Source organism: Papio anubis, chromosome 4 (genome assembly GCF_008728515.1).
Source record: "Papio anubis isolate 15944 chromosome 4, Panubis1.0, whole genome shotgun sequence".
NCBI lineage: Eukaryota > Metazoa > Chordata > Mammalia > Primates > Cercopithecidae > Papio > Papio anubis.
The window spans coordinates 3,133,036-3,149,081 of record NC_044979.1 but is presented as its reverse complement, the minus strand read 5'-3'; positions in this window follow the sequence as shown (position 1 = coordinate 3,149,081).

Here is a 16,046-nt window from a genome sequence, read left to right as displayed (position 1 = left end):
TTTCCGGCCGTACAGTCAGGGAGTCGTGGATTCCGCCTGCTTTCCGGCTGTACAGTCAGGAGTCGTGGATTCCGCCTGCTTTCCGGCCGTACAGTCAGGGAGTGGTGGATTCCGCCTGCTTTCCGGCCGCACAGTCAGGGAGTGGTGGATTCCGCCTGCTTTCCGGCCACTCCTCCCACTTTGTATTCCCATTTCTTCCCGTTCTGGCTGCCCAGTGTTCTCAAGGTGCCGGAGTCCATACAGGCAGGAAGTAGCTGACTTCACATTAGGCTGAATTTTCAGTCATTGTCTTCAGGAGGAGAATTGGAGTTTTCCATGTTTTCCGAAATCCATGAATAGGGCTGCATGCCGACAGCCAGCGTTTTAAAATCCTGAAACTCAGCCTCCTAGATCTGACAGCTTCCCATGAGCCTCAAATGGTTTTGTGTTGAAGTCCAAGTTTCAAAAGCAAATGAAGATAAACCGACCACTGCCCAGAAAATCTGTCCAAGGAAAAAAGCAGCAACCACATGGGAAATTTGAACAAGGAGACTGTCCTGTCACTAAATTCAGGATATGTAGCCAACAAGGACAACAACCAGCCCCCAGAGAGCCTCTAGGATGAACCTTCAGGGCAAGGACTTTAACAAACAGGCATCGCCTCCACTGCCAATCCCTCACTAAGTCGGTAATGACAGCAGTCTTTATCTCTGAGACCGAAGGCCCCTGCGCTTTCAAAACTCCTGTTACATAGAGTACAGGCAGTTCCGGGGTGAGTCCAGGAAGTCTTAGGTAAGGACTCCAGAGGAGAGCCCTAAACAGGCAGAGGAAACGCGACTTTGCACTTACAGCACCGATGGTTTCTCGGCGCAGGCCCGAGCACACGCACACCCTGGTCCTCATGCCCTGGTCCTCACACCCTGGTCCTCCCTGCATCCACATGGGTCAGTCACTGAACTGCTCTGGACCCGGCTTCTCCGTCTGCTCCAGGGGCCGTGCCGGCAAATGCTCCAGCAGCTTGGGAGGGCTCGTACTGCATGAAAAATGGTGTGGGTTGTCGGGGCCATCTGGACCTTGCCGGCTCTGTCTGCAGGCAGCAAGCTGCTGCCTGGCTTCAGCCATCACCAGAATTTCTGGGTGCAGAGCTCCAGGCTGTGTGTTGCTCTCCCCAGCATTCTGAAGTCATTTTGTCCTGACCTTCCACCATCTTTGGTTGCTGACTATTTGCTCTTGCTGTAATTATTGTTCCATTCCATTTGATAATAATCTCTATTTCCTCCCTAGTGGCTTCTAAGATGCTAAGTTCTTTATTCAATATTTATGCTTTCAAATGTTATATTTTGCAGATATATGGTAAATAGTGCATAGTCTTTATGCTATTTTTATTCTTTATTGTTAATGTTTTACATTTTCATTATGACGTCTTTAGATGTCAGTTCATTCTTATTTAAGCGTCTTTGTCTTCTGAGTGCGTTTTCAGTGTGAGGACTAAGGTCTTTTTTCAATCCTGGAAGGTTTCCAATCATCCAAATATTGCTTCTTCATGATTTGTTCTTTTCTTTTGGAATTCCTCTTTGATCTAGATTGGAAATTCTCTCCCTGCGTGTTCTTAGCTGCTTTCCATGTGCTTATTTTGTGGGTCTGCCCTGTGCTCTGGATGAATTCTTGAGTTCTAACTAAAGAACGTAAGTTTATTAATTCTTTGTTCGTGTCTGGGATAGAGTACATTCCATCTATGAAGTTTATTTTTTAAATGACTACCATTAATTTGTAAGAGCTCATCCTGATTTGTTGTTTATGTCTGTTATTATTTAATTTCAGCCTGTTATTGCTTAATTTCTCTGGGTCCTTCTGAATTGTTATATTATTTTTCTTTCATCTGGTGGGAATTTGTGCTCTGGGGTCTATGCTGGTTGTTTTCTACCTTGTTTTTCTTCTTGTGTCGTAGTCCCAGGTTGAGTGGAATACTCTATTTTCTCTTTGTCTTTTTCGTCTCTTCTGTACCCATTTTTCTCTGTCCCGTGCCTTTTCAGCTGTTTCTTGGGTCCCTAGTCCAGAGCCAACTCACAAAATGCTTGGGGTCCTTGCCCTGTGCTGATGCTGGGGATATCACAGGTAGCTTGTCTCAGTTCCTGGTCCATGCTGTGTCTGATTTCACCTCTCCCTTAGGCCTGCAGCTTTCCCTGAACCACAGCTCAATGCAGGGCTCCATAGGGGCTTGCATTTAGCCTTCCATCCTAGAACTCCTGGTATTTAATGGTGATCCTAGATCTGGTCCATGACACTGCCTGGGGAACGTAACCCTGTTACCCCTTAGAAACCCAACTAAGGACACCTCTGCAAACTTCTGAACCTCAAAACTTTGAACGTTTGTCCCATCACTGCGCTACAAGCTTTTGTTCTAATTAAAGTTTTTATTTGAGATAACTGTAGTTTCATACGTATAAACAACACAGAGAGACCCTGTGTGCACTTTATCCAGTTTCTCCCCAATGGTCGTATCTTGCAGAACTACAGTACACCATCAAACCAAGACATTGACATTGGCATGGTCAAGCTTCAGAACACCTCCACCACAAAAGGATCCTCGTGTTGACCTTTTACAGCTAAACCACTTTCCTCCCACCTCATCCTCTCTAGAACCCTCGGCAACCACTCATCTGATTTCCATTTCAATGATTTTGTCACTTGAAGAGGTTTATATGAGTGGAATCGTACAGTATGTCACCCTGTAAACTTTTGGGACTGGCTTATTCTCACTTAGCATAATTCTCTGAAGACTTGTGCGAGTTTTTGCATGCATCAATAGCTTGCTCCTCTTTGTCACTTGGTGGCATGGAGGCACCACAGTTAGTTTAACCATTCACCTGCTAAGGGCATCTGGGTTGACTCTCAGTTGGGGTTACTAACAAAGCTGCCACAAATATTTGTGCACAGGTTATATGTGAATATGCTTTTTCATTTCTCTGTGATAAACGCCCAGGAGTGCAATCACTGGATTGTATGATAACTACATGATTAGTTTTCTAGGAAACTGCCAACCGTTTTCCAGAAAGTCTGTACAGCTTTCCCCTCCAGCAACGTGTGAGTGATCCAGTTTCTCCACATCCTTGCCAGCATCTAGTGTTGTCATCATTTTTCATTCTAACCTTTTGTATTAGTCTGTTCTCACACCACTATAAAGATACTACCTGAGACTGGGTAATTTGCAAACAAAGTTTACTTGACTCACAGTTCTGCATGGCTGAGGAGGCCTCAGGAAACTTACAGTCATGGCAGAAGGGGAAGCAGGCACGTCTTACATGGTGGCAGAAGAGGGAGAGGGTGTGAGAGTGCAGGGAAAACTACCATTTATAAAACCATCAGATCTCATGAGAATTATTAACTGTCATGAGAACAGCATGGAAGAGCCACCCCCATAATCCAATCTCTTCCCTCCCTCAACATGTGGGGATTACATATCCTTCCCTTGACACAGGGATTACAATTCAAGATGAGATTTGGGTGGAGTCACAGAGCCAAACCATATCATTCCACCCCTGGCCCCTCCCAAATCTTATGTCTTTTATACATTTCAAAGCCCATCATGCCTTTCCAACAATCCCCCAAAATCTTAACTCATTCCAGCATTAACATAAAAGTCCAAGTCAAAAGTCTCATCTGAGACAAGTCGAGTCCCTTCCACCTATGAACTTGTAAAATCAAGGATGCCCACTCTCACCACTTCTCTTCAACATAGAACTGGAAATCCTCCCCAGAGCAATCAGACAAGAGAAAGAAATAAAGGGCATCCAAGTCGGTAAAGAGGAAATCAAACTGTTGCTGTTTGCTGATGATATGATTATTTACCTAAAACCCTAAAGACTCTTCCAGAAAGCTCCTAGAACTGATAAAATAATTCAGCAAAGTTTCCAGTTACAAAATTGATGTACATAAATATCGTAGCTCTTCTATACACCAACAGTGACAAAGCTGAGGATCAAATCAATGACTCAATCCCTTTTACAATAGCTGCAAAAAATAAAATAAAATAAAATAAATAAAATAAAATAAAACAAAATAAAATAAAATACTTAGGAATATACCTAACCAAGGAGGTGAAAGTCCTCTACAAGGAAATCTACCAAACACAGCGGAAAGAAATCATAGATGACACATCTCATGCTCGTGGATGGGTAGAATCAATATTGTAAAAATGACCATACAACCAAAACTAATCTACAAATTCAGTGCAATTACCATCAAAACACTACCATCATTCTTCACAGAACTAGAAAAAAAATCCTAGATGAATATGGAACCAGAAAAGAGCCTGCATAGCCAAAGCAAAACTAAGCAAAATAAATAAATAAATAAATAATCTGGGCGTATCACATTACCTGATTTCAAACTATACTATAAGGCCATAGTCACCCAAACAGCATGGTACTGGTATAAAAATACTCACACAGATCAATGGAACAGAATAGAGAACCCAGAAATAAACCCAAATACTTACAGCCAACTGATCTTTGTCAAAGCAAATAAAAACATAAAGTGGGGAATGGACACACTATTCAACAAATGGTGCTGAGATAATTGGCAAGCCACATGTAGGAGAATGAAACTGGATTCTCACCTCTCACCATATACAAAAATCAACTCAAGATGGATCAAGAACTTAAATCTAATAACTGAAACTATAAAAATTCTAGAAGATAACATTGGAAAAACCCTGTTAGACCTTGGCTTAGGCAAGGATTTTATGACCAAGCACCCAAAAGCAAATGTAATAAAAACAAAGATAAATAGCAGGGACTTAATTAAATTCAAGAGCTTTTGCATAGAAAAGGAACAGTCAGCAGAGTAAAGAGACGACCCACAGAATGGGAGAAAAATCTTCATAATCTGTACATCTGACAAATGACTAATATCCAGAATTTACAACAAACTCAAAAAATTAGCAAGAAAAAAACAATCCCATCAAAAAGTGGGCTAAGGACATGAATAGACAATTCTCAAAAGAAGATATACAAGTGGCCAACAAACATACGAAAAAATGCTCAACATCATTAATGAGATTTAGGTGGGGACACAGAGCCAAACATCACCATTCTAATAGGCATGTGGTGGTTTCACTTTGCATTTCCAAATGACTAATGATGTTGAACATCTTTTTATGGGCCTATTTGCCAACTCTATATTCTGTTCAATGAACTGTCTCTTCTTTTTTGTTCTCCATTTTCTTTTCTCTTTTTTTTTCTTCCTCACTGTTGAGTTTTGACAATTTTTATATATTCTAGGGACTAGTCCTTTGTCAGATATGGTTTGCAAATATTTTCTCCTGTCTGTAGCTTATCTTTTAGAGAGCAAAAGTGATCTACTTTTATGAAGTCCAGTTAATCATTTTTTTTTTCTGTTATGGAGTATGTTTTTGGTGCCAAGTTCAAGAACACTTTGCCTAGGACTAGACCCTGAAGATATTCTTCTTTATTTTTTTCTACACTTTTACAGTTTGTATTTCAGTTTATGATTTTTTAAATATGAAGTGTGAGGATTAGGTTGAGGTTTACTTTTTTCCCTATATATTCACAATTTCTCCAGCATCATTTGTTGAAAAGGCCACTCTTCCTGCAGTAAACTGCTTTTGCATCTTTGTCAAAAGTCAGTTAGGCCTATTTGTATGGGTCTATTTCTGTGTTTTCTGTTCTATTCAATTGAGCTATGTATCTGTCCCTCTGCCAAAACACATGCCCCGATACAGTAGCTGTACAATAAGTCTGGAAGTAGACTGATTCAAATTGTTTTAGCTATTCTATCTCATTTACATTTCTATGTAAGTTTAGAATAATCTTGCTTGTGTCTTTAAAAAACTTGCTGAAATTTTGATAGGAATTGTGTAAAACTGTGTCAATTTGGAGAGACTTGACTTTTTAAAATTATGTTGAGTCTTCCTGTCCAGGAACATAGATAGTATGCCCTGCAGCACCCAAGCCCTGTGCATGTTTCAATAGATTTATTCATATGCATTTAGTATTTTGAGCAGTTATAAATGGTACTGTATTTTTAATATTGGTGTTCATGAATTCATTGATATTCTATAGAAATACAATTGATTTTGAATGTTTATCTTATATCCTGTGAACTTGCTGAACTCATTAATTTTAGTTTCCTTTCCAAACTGTCTTAGATTTTTTTAAATGTATATAATCATGCTGCCTGTAAATAGGCACTGTCTTATACCTTCTTTTTCAGTGTTTGCCTTTTATTTCCTTCTCTTGCAGTGGCTGGAGCTTCCAGCACGATGTTGAATGAAAGTGGTTCGAGAGGCTGTCCTTGCCTTGTTTTCAGTCTTAGCAGGAAAACATTCAGTGTTTTACCATTAAGTATAATATTAGCTGCAGGGTTTTTTTTAATAGATGCCCTTATCAAGTCAAAGAACTTATCTATTCTTATTTTTTCTGAGAGATTATATTATGAGCAGGCATTGAGTTTTATCAAATGCTTTTTCTGAATTGATTGATATGATCCTGTGAATTTTCTTTACCTTGTTAATGTGGTGGATTACATTGATTGGTTTTAAATATTGAACCAGTCTTGCATTCTTGGAATAAATCCTAATTAGTCATGGTGTATACTTCTTTTCATATATTCCATTTACAGGCATTTTAGGGCAGTTTTTAAAATATGTATTCATGCTTTCTTGTATTTTGACTATGCTTCAAAAATTTCCTCTTTCTAGTTTTATCTATAGTTGTGGTATGTTTGGAGCAGGGAAGGGTGTGTTAAAGAGAAAGCTTAGAGAGTCATCTAGAATAAGGGCTACAGGGCAACTTTTTAAAACTATGGACATAAAGTGCTTCAATAAAAATAAAAATGATTTGGACTTGGATTGTGTGGAATATCCACGTAGCAGATGCCATTGGTGCTCATCCCGTTCCTCACTCACTGCATCAGTGATACGGCCCCAGCTCCTGCCCCAGCTCCCGCCCCAGCCTGCCCACCTCCGTGCCTTTGTCCAATGCCTTCTTTGACTGCAGAATCCCATGCTACTGGTGTACCTGGCACACCAGAGTGCAAGGAATTAATGTCCTCAAGAGTAATTTTCAACCAATGCCCAACAGAAATTGGTGCATAAATACCCCAGCTCCCTCCTCCTCAGGTCTTTAGCTCTAAGGTGTGTACTACATGCCTTGAGTCCCTGGTAGGACTGGGCTCTGCGTGCCCACAGTGATCATTTGAGAATGTATCATATGCTCTACTGGTTGCCTTCCTCCTCAGTTTCACTTCTCCCAGCAATGTTTCCTGGGATCCTATTCCAAACAAAGCACTTCACTGGAATTGTTTTCTCAGTATCTGCTATTGGGGAAACACAAATTAAGACAGACAAGAAATGAGTCTAATTCAGCCTAGGAAACTATTGGATCAAAAGGTAAGGCACTTTGCTCACATGGGAAACTTATAATTCCTGTATCAAGAGATGTGTCTTCTAGAGAGACAGAATAATGCTGTGGTTAAAAATATGACTGTAGTCAGCGTGATCCGGACTTGCATCCCAGCATCTCTGCTTCCTAACTGTACTTTGTAGCAAGTGAGCTAACTCTAAGCCTGTTTCCTCAAAATGGGTGTAATGATAGCATCTTCCTCATGCGACTGCCCTGAGTGCCTACAGGGGCCTCACACAGCAGATCTAGTTCTGGCTTACAGTAAATGCTGCACAAAAGGCAGCTCATTTTTTTTATGCTCAGAAGAGTGGTTTAAAGAATGGAATGAGCCTATAAAAGTGGAAAAGTAGAAGACCAATGTGAACTGTGAGTGAATTAAATAGACCAGTGCAACAAAATCTTAACCTTTTCTGGACAATTCCTTGCAAATGTGTCAGCAAAAGTAAGCACTTTTGTAAATACTCCTAAGGTGGCATTTCAGAAAAAAGGTGACCCTGACTGTAAGAAGATCTAACCATAACCTGCCTATTCCACTCACTTGAGTTACCTTGAAGTGAAGTAGTCAGGGAAAACTAATTTAAGTGATATTGTTCTGGAGGAAAAAAGCAAATTATACACTTCTCAAATTCTTGAATAATTAAAGAATTTTTTAAAGAAAAATAATCCAATGATATTTTATCAGTTAGGAAGGCTTTTGGCTGCAAGTAAATTCAGAGCAGTGGCATTAGCAATACAAGACCAAAGTGAACTGTGGGTGAATTAAATAGACCAGCACAACAAAACCTCAATCTTTCTGGACCAATCCTTGCAAATATGTCAGTAAAAGTAAGCCCTGATTTATCTGTAAATGCTCCTAAGACAGCATTTCAGAATAAAGGTGATCCTTACGATAAGAATATCTAACCATAATGTGCCTGTTATGCTCCCTTGAGATACCTTGAAGCAAACTAGTCAAGAAAAGCTATTTAAGTGATATAAGTGATATTGTTCTGGGGGAAAAGCGAATTACACACATCTCAATTCTTGACGAAGTAAGCATTTTTTAAAGAAAAATAATTTGATATTTTATCAGTTAGGAAGGCTTTTGACTGCAAGTAAATTCAAAGAGTGGTGGCATTGGCAATAGGACCCTTTACTTCTCTCCCATGGTATGAAGTCTGGGGCGATTATCACAGCTTCTTATGCCATGAGGGATCAATGTTCACCTTTCCAACCTCCTCTTCATCAATTCATTGATGCAAAGTGGCTGCCACAATAGGACAAAGAAAAGAGAGGGAGGGAGAGTTTCCACTGTTCTTCCTCTCAGCTCCATCTATTAAAGATGCACGAACTTCCCGAATGCCTGTCTGCAGCTCCTCCTCTGGGTTGCTGACCACGACGCATGGCCCGTGTACACCAGCTTTATGGGAGGTTAGGACATGCACACCTGGCCTCATCAGCATCTCTAATGGCAGAGCAATGAGAGAGAAGTGGTTTGTTCCTCTTGGTCACTGTGTCAGCCAGCCCCCAGGGTCTGCCACCACTAATGCCATCACTTTCTGAGCTCCACCAGTTTATAGGATAGGCGCAGTCTTTCTCACCTGTTCCTTCCAGTCATCACTGGGACATTGCTTTGGCTTCCTTCCTAAAACAAGTTTTGATCCAGAAATCCCCAAGTTGTCCCACGTCATGAGCATAACTGGGCTCGATGAGAAGCAGGTTTGTTCTGAGGGCCCTCAGCTTTCTCACTGCGGTCCTGTATGGAAGCTGAATGCTGCTTTCAGATGTCCACAGCCCTCCTCTTGTGGTTTCTTTTGGGTTCATATTCTACACTGGGTTCTAGGCTGACTCCTAACCATGTTAAGGTTCAGGTATGCTTGACTAACCCCTGCAGTGGTTCCTTCCAGCTGATGTCATCACAGACATCACCCTGTCTGTCCTGGATTTCGACACAGTTACTAATGCAAGCCCAAGCGGGGAATGTGGATAGGTTACATGGAGAGAGAGAGAGAGAGAGAGAGAGAGACAGAAACTGAGGCAGAGAGAAGGAGAGGTAGGGGATGAGAGAGATACATGGAGAGAATAATGAGAGACACCCAGAGACAGGGGTGAGACAGAGAGAGGAGAAAGAGGCAGGCAGGGGGTGGGGCGGTAGGGGGTTAGTGCTCAGCCAGCCCCTGTGGTTGCAGCTGTTGCAGCCGTCTTAGGCGCTGGACGAGTGAGCGAGGACACACCCCTGACATTGTTGCCCCAGCTACTAGAGCAGTGGGAACACCCGGCTAAGCGCAGTCCAAACTACAAAATCGAGAGAAGTCATAAGTTGTTGTTTTATGCCACTATGTATGGAGTGTGGTTTGTTACACAGATAACAGAAACAGCAATGAAAATAATTTGCTGAAATGAACTGATGCCCTCTGTGTGCTTGTTGACTGATTGAAAGTGCCAGCTTCCATTGGCAGGGCAGGCAGCTGCAGTGGACTTTATCTGTAAAGGGTCTGTGGCTCTGTAGATCCTGTGTTTGGTTTAGCACTCAGGGTTTAAACCCAAAGCCTGAGTATTTAGATGGTTTCATTCCGAGTTGCCAGTTCGCTCTCTGGGAGGCTCCATTGGGAGGCTCCACTGGCCTCAACTGTGTCAAGCATCGGCTGCCCACCGTGGACAGTGTGTGCACATGAAGTTCATGTGTCCCGGTTCATTCGCTCGGACGAGCCTGCTACTGCACCATGGGTGTGGAGAATGAAAATATTTGCATCTGAAGTCTTCTGAGACGATTGGCCAAATTCAGAATTTCAGAGCCTGGATGAGAGATGTCTCTGAATGACCCTCCACACCTCCCCTCTTCCAGGGCAGCTCAGCCCCAGCACAGCGGTTTTGGTAATGATGGCTGTGGTACAATTTCAGAGGTGCCCAGGCCCAGGAATCCTTGGGTAAAATTCTAGAAAGTATGTTTATGGGCCAGGTTCCAAAAAAGTGAGTAGATATTTTTTCATTTTCCTATCATGTTTCCAAAAAAAATCTCAATATGGGAAATTAAATTATAGACCAGATCAAAAATATTCTGCTTAGAAGCAAAATACAATGCATTGTCATGAAATCAACGACGGGCACATTCAGGCTGGGATAATCTCTGCTCATCGAACCCCTTCCTCTCACAGCAATGTCCTCTGACTGCCACTTCTAATTCGTGTCGGTGGAGTTGGAGTTTTCTTGTGAGTAGAAAAAGAAGGACTTAATTTGTCACCAAAGCTTGATTCCTTTTTTTTTCCTCCACATAAATCCTGTCAATTAGGTTAATAATAGAAGCAAACTTCATCATGAAATGAAATCTCCCCCAACATTTAAGACTGTGCAGTCGTCTCTTTGCCTAATTGTATTAATAAAATTTTTAGCAACATAGTTTTGGGGATCAATGCAGCAGGCCCTGCCAATCAAAGACTTTTCTACTTACTGAAAAGGTGCTAGACTTTTTAGTTTCTTTGTGACAAACTATGGAAAGGCTGCGTTGCCCCCAGAAGATTAAATCTTTAATTTCACATTATTTCCAGCCATCTCTATAGAACAAAGTGGGCTTTACCTGTTGAATATGGGGCTTACGCAACTTGAAGTACTCTTGAGACATTAAGAGGCGGCCGAGAACGGTCTCTGAGATTTAAGCTGAGGGGAATTCTAAAGGGATTACTGCTGCATTTTCCATAAAACGAGAAATAAAAACAGACTTAAGCAATGCATGATCATAAATGCATTCCTGCCGTGATGGAGAGTCCCATTCCCACTGCCACTCTGAGGCCCAGGCAGGAAGCTCTTGTCAAAGGCACCCACACTTGTAAGGATTTGTGCAAGTCCAACGTATAATGAAGTTAGGGCTGAATACTTTGGAAAGATTGGCTATTTGAAAAAAAAAAAGATACTCTTCCATTTTTTCTGGCCCAAAGGTGAGAAATGTGCACATTACTTTGACATCATTAAGATATCTTTTGTTTGGAATGCTAACCTGTCTTGACCAGAACTGGATAATGCTCTCTATGAATAATTAAGAACAAAGATCTTCTTGAGAAGATTTTCATGACTGATTAACTATGTGGGCCGAAAAAAAAAAAACAACAAAAACCTGATGTCTTCCAAAGATTAAAAGAAAATGAGGACCCCAATTAAAATCCTGTCATCCTTACTAATCAGCTTAAGAAACTCAACTAAAACAAAAGTTGTATTAAACATGTAACAGCATTCTCGAGCGTGCACTGATTACTCAGCAATGCACATTTTATATAAATACACTCTAATGTTCTAAGCATATCTTGCTTTGAAAGTTAAGATTAAAACAGTGAAAGCAAATTGTCATGCACTTAGAACGGTATGATGTAAAAAATGGAATTTTTGTTTTTAAGACTCTGTATTCAAAGTAATATTCTGACTTTGTGGTAGTTTGAAGAATGTTGGGTGAAGAGGAAAAAGCCTCTCTATGATCACATGCTCCATTTAATGAATGAATTAAGTTAACTCATCCATCCTGACCACACATTTATTCATAAAAAATAAAAATGTGACCGTATAGTTGCTTCCTACCCTTGCTCTAAAGGAGGTTTTTATGCTTTCCAGTGGTGTTAGTTCATGGCTAGATTCTTCCAGCTCTGAGCATCTGTGATTCTAAGTATGACTCTATGGTTTCCCAACATGACAAATACAGGCCTAGTATGTGAAAAGAAGACGTAAGAGCTGGATGATTTTCAGAGCACAACCTTCTAGAATTTTCTCATTCAATGGGCCAACTTGCTCATTACCACAGACCTAATTAGTGGAAGAGCTGATGGAAAATCCCGAACATGCTGGGCCGGGTCGGCCTCCATCTGCACTTCCATGCTCGTCTCCTCATTACATCGTCCCGAGGTGGCCAGCCCGTCCCCTGGCTTCCCTGTGGGGATGTGAGCGGCAGGCCCTGGCAGCCCTGCTTGGGCACCTTGCCTTGCAGTGAAGACCTCAGAGGCTCAGGAAGGGGGCTGTCTCCTCCTCCCTGGCCATTCCCAGTTCCCTCTCCATGGCAGGGGCACCAGTCTCCCAGACCCTCAGCGGAGGCGGGCATGTTAGAAAACACCTGCTTACTGGAACAATTTTGACCAACACTCAGAAAAGGACAGCACTGGCACACCTGGTGTCAAATCGTCCCTGTCACCCTGAAAGCCACATCTGGGACCTTCAGGGACCTCTCATTGCACATGTGGCCTGAAAGGAGGGTCGCAGGGAGCAAGGGTCCTGGCACTTGCAGAGCTGCTGAAGGAAGGGTCCCCAGAGGCAGGAAGCAGTGCCAGGGCGGATGGGAGCCAGCAGGAGATGGGACCCCTGGCTCACCACCTGTCCCAGCCCAGCAGGAAGGAGCACGATGGCCCTCACCCCCGGAGGACCCCTCAGCCCAGATGGGCACCTTGCTGGAGGAAAGTTCTCAGCAGGAGGACAGGCTCTCCTGGCTCACAGTCTGTCCCAGCCCAGCAGGAAGGGGTGCTCCCGACATCACTCGCAGAGGACCCCTCAGCCCAGATGGGCACCTTGCTGGAGGACAGGCCTCTGGCAGAGGCAAAGGATGGGGCCGTGTATCCCCACCTCCTGCATCCTCACTATTCTTTATTTCACAAGCTCTAGGGTGGGGAAGGACTGGAGGAGTCAGCCCAGCCCTGAATTCTCTGCCACCATGGCTGAGTGTGCGGTCCCCTGACTCTGGCACGTCCTTCTGGGAGCTGGGCCCCGCTCTTGGGAGGCGTCCTATAGAAGGGCTGTGCAACTCCTCTCCTGCTTTCCTGCCCCTTCCCTCCATGGAGCCTGGACCCTGGAGCTCCAGCCCTGGAGGCAGCTCAGAGCATTTCCTAAATGACAAAGACATCTACTAGCTGCTTTTCTTCAGGACAAATGAAACTTGTCAGTCCATGGAGCTCATCCCTATGTGACACGGTCCACAATCTCTTGCAGCCTTGTCACCTCTGGGGACACTGCAATGTATCCTGCGTCTTTTACGTGTGACAACCCACACTGGATGCAACTCCAGGGACCGACTGACCAGCAGAGGGTGAGTTCCGGCTCTTCCATCTGTGATCCCACTGAAGCTCGGGAGCTTTTATCTTATGGACCCCCAAACCAGGTTTCTTCATTTGGGGCATCAGGGCAATTCATTTTCTTAATTTATACTGGATCTTAGCAGGGGGATGCTTCCTCTTAATTTAATATATTCAAAATTCTCTCCCCAACTTACGAAAAGTCTACCTTGAAAATGCCCACTTAAAGTTAAATATAGTTTTTTCTATCTCATTATTTCAAGCCCATGATATTTTGCCTCAGATTTGTTCTAATAGACTTTTCACGACTGCATTTCAGTGATCAATTTAGGAGCAGAAGTGTGTAGAACATGGAGGGATACCGTGTTATGGAAAAGCGTGGACAGCAGACGTGCATACTGTATGACACTGTGTACCTTTGAATAATGCTTTTATTTTCATTCTATTTTTAGGCTGCTTATTAAGGAAGATGGGCTTTCAATGCTCCTTCCCACTTATTTCACTCCTTGGAAAACATCGCTTTGCCCATGCACACAGGAATCCATGCTCCCTTCTGGGTTCCCAGCTCCTCACACGGGTGGCACTTAGACCAGAAGGGGTGGCGCCGATTCTTCCAGGAGCCCAGGCTCTTCTCACACCAATAAAATGTGACCTAGAGCTTCACCTTGCTTTGCTATGCCCAATTCTATCTTTGAAAAATTGTTAATTGACAAATAATAATTATATATAGTTATGGGGTACCATGTGAGGTTTTGATCTATGCATTCATTGCAGAATGATTAATTCAAGCTACTTAACATATCCAGCACCAGAAGAACCTGGAGGACATTCCGCTAAGTCCAAAAGCCAGGCACAGAAAGACAAGTATCAGGTGATCTCACCTGGGTGTGGAATCTGAAAGTACCAAACTCGTAGAAGCCGGGAGTAGGAGGGTGGTTGCCAGAGGCTGTGGGTGTGGGGAGCAGAGTGAGGACTGGGAGATGTTGGTCAAAAGGTCCACAGTGTCCGTCAGACAAAAAGAATCAGTTTTAGGGAAACATTGCACAGCCTGATGACTGTAGTTAATAATAATGCATGGTGTGTTTCAAATTTGCTAAAAAATAGATTTTAAATGTTTTCGGTTCAATTCACCTTTTCATCAACACATTTTGATTGGGTACCTCCTTTTCAGTATGCAGTCTAATTAGGGAAATATACACACATTAAAAAAATCATGAACCCCCATGTTATGGACGGCGCATTTTGTTCTCCCGAAATTCATCTATTGAAATTCTAACCCCCAAGGAGACACATGAGGAGGTGGGGCCTCCGGGAGTGGTAGGTGTAAAGGAGGTCAAGAGCCGTGTGCAAACCCGGAAGAGCCCTCGCCAGACATTGGATCCACCAGGGTCTTCATCTAGGACTTGCCTGCCTCCAGAACCGTGAGACATACGTGTTTTCGGTTTAAGCCACCTAGTCTGGGGTACTTTGTTACAGCAGGGCAAGCAGATTAGGACGTCCCGTGAAACAACTCAGGCTCCGTGCATGTCATGGTTAGGGAGTTCTATGCGTAGAAGGAGTAGAGAAGAGATTGCTGTGGCTGGGAGGGCTGGAGAAGGCCTCAAGGAAGAACAAGAAACCAAGATGGCCCCTGAGGGGTGACTGAGATTTGGATAAGTTGGAGAGGAGCAGCAAGGAAAGTTGGGATCAGGACCTGCATGAACTCGGCGTAAATGCCAGCTCACACGGGCTGCGGTGTAGGGGAGCCAGCTGAAGGACATGGCAACAGGTTCTCTCCTGTGGGGGACCTTGGAAATGAGAAGGGGAAGGCATATGAAGGGAAGAGTCAGAGGTGGTGGATTCTTCTTCTTAATTGTTCCAAAGAGGGGTTGAGACAGTGAAGAGCAGCACCTCAGGCTCCGGGAGGGCAGGGAGCACGGAGGAATAGAAAGCTGTGCTGCAACTTGCTCTGGCAGGTGGGAAGGGTGCCAGGAATGGGTGACAGTCCGTTGAGATGCTCTCAGGGAGCTGGGCCTGCCTCTGGTCATCCCATGTCCCTCCTGGTCAGCCCCTTTGCCATTCTGCTTAAATTCTGCTTTTAAGAATAGCAAAATTCGTAAAAGAAAAAAAGAAACGGCTCGGAGTGAAATCAAGCTGCACTGGGAATCTGACTGCTAAGAGTTTCAAACACCCAGAGAAAATGTTACTGCATGCCTTTCTAGGGGTCACAGGCTGACCACCATCCATGAAGATGGGATTCTTCCTTGGGCTTAAAGAAGTGGAGAAGAACATCTTTTTTATATACCTCAGGGGAAAAATCACCAAACCCTCAAACTACACAAATCTTCCTCATTTCTATTATCTTGGAACATTAGCCTATTACTTTCTAGCCTTCATACAAGTCGCTGAAAACTACTGCAGAAGACTGAAATTGTTTAAAGCCACTTTCAATAAAAGTTCTCTTAGCAAAACTTATATATGACAGACAATTCCTCATGGCCCATTCCAAGCACATAGACACTGTCCAGTGATGGGGGCTGGGGGATTAAGTGGGATTAAGGGTCTTAATTACACTAAAGATGTAAAAACGATTCATGGTTGGACATTAAATAGGAGGATTGGAGTGACACGGCATTCTCTCCATCCC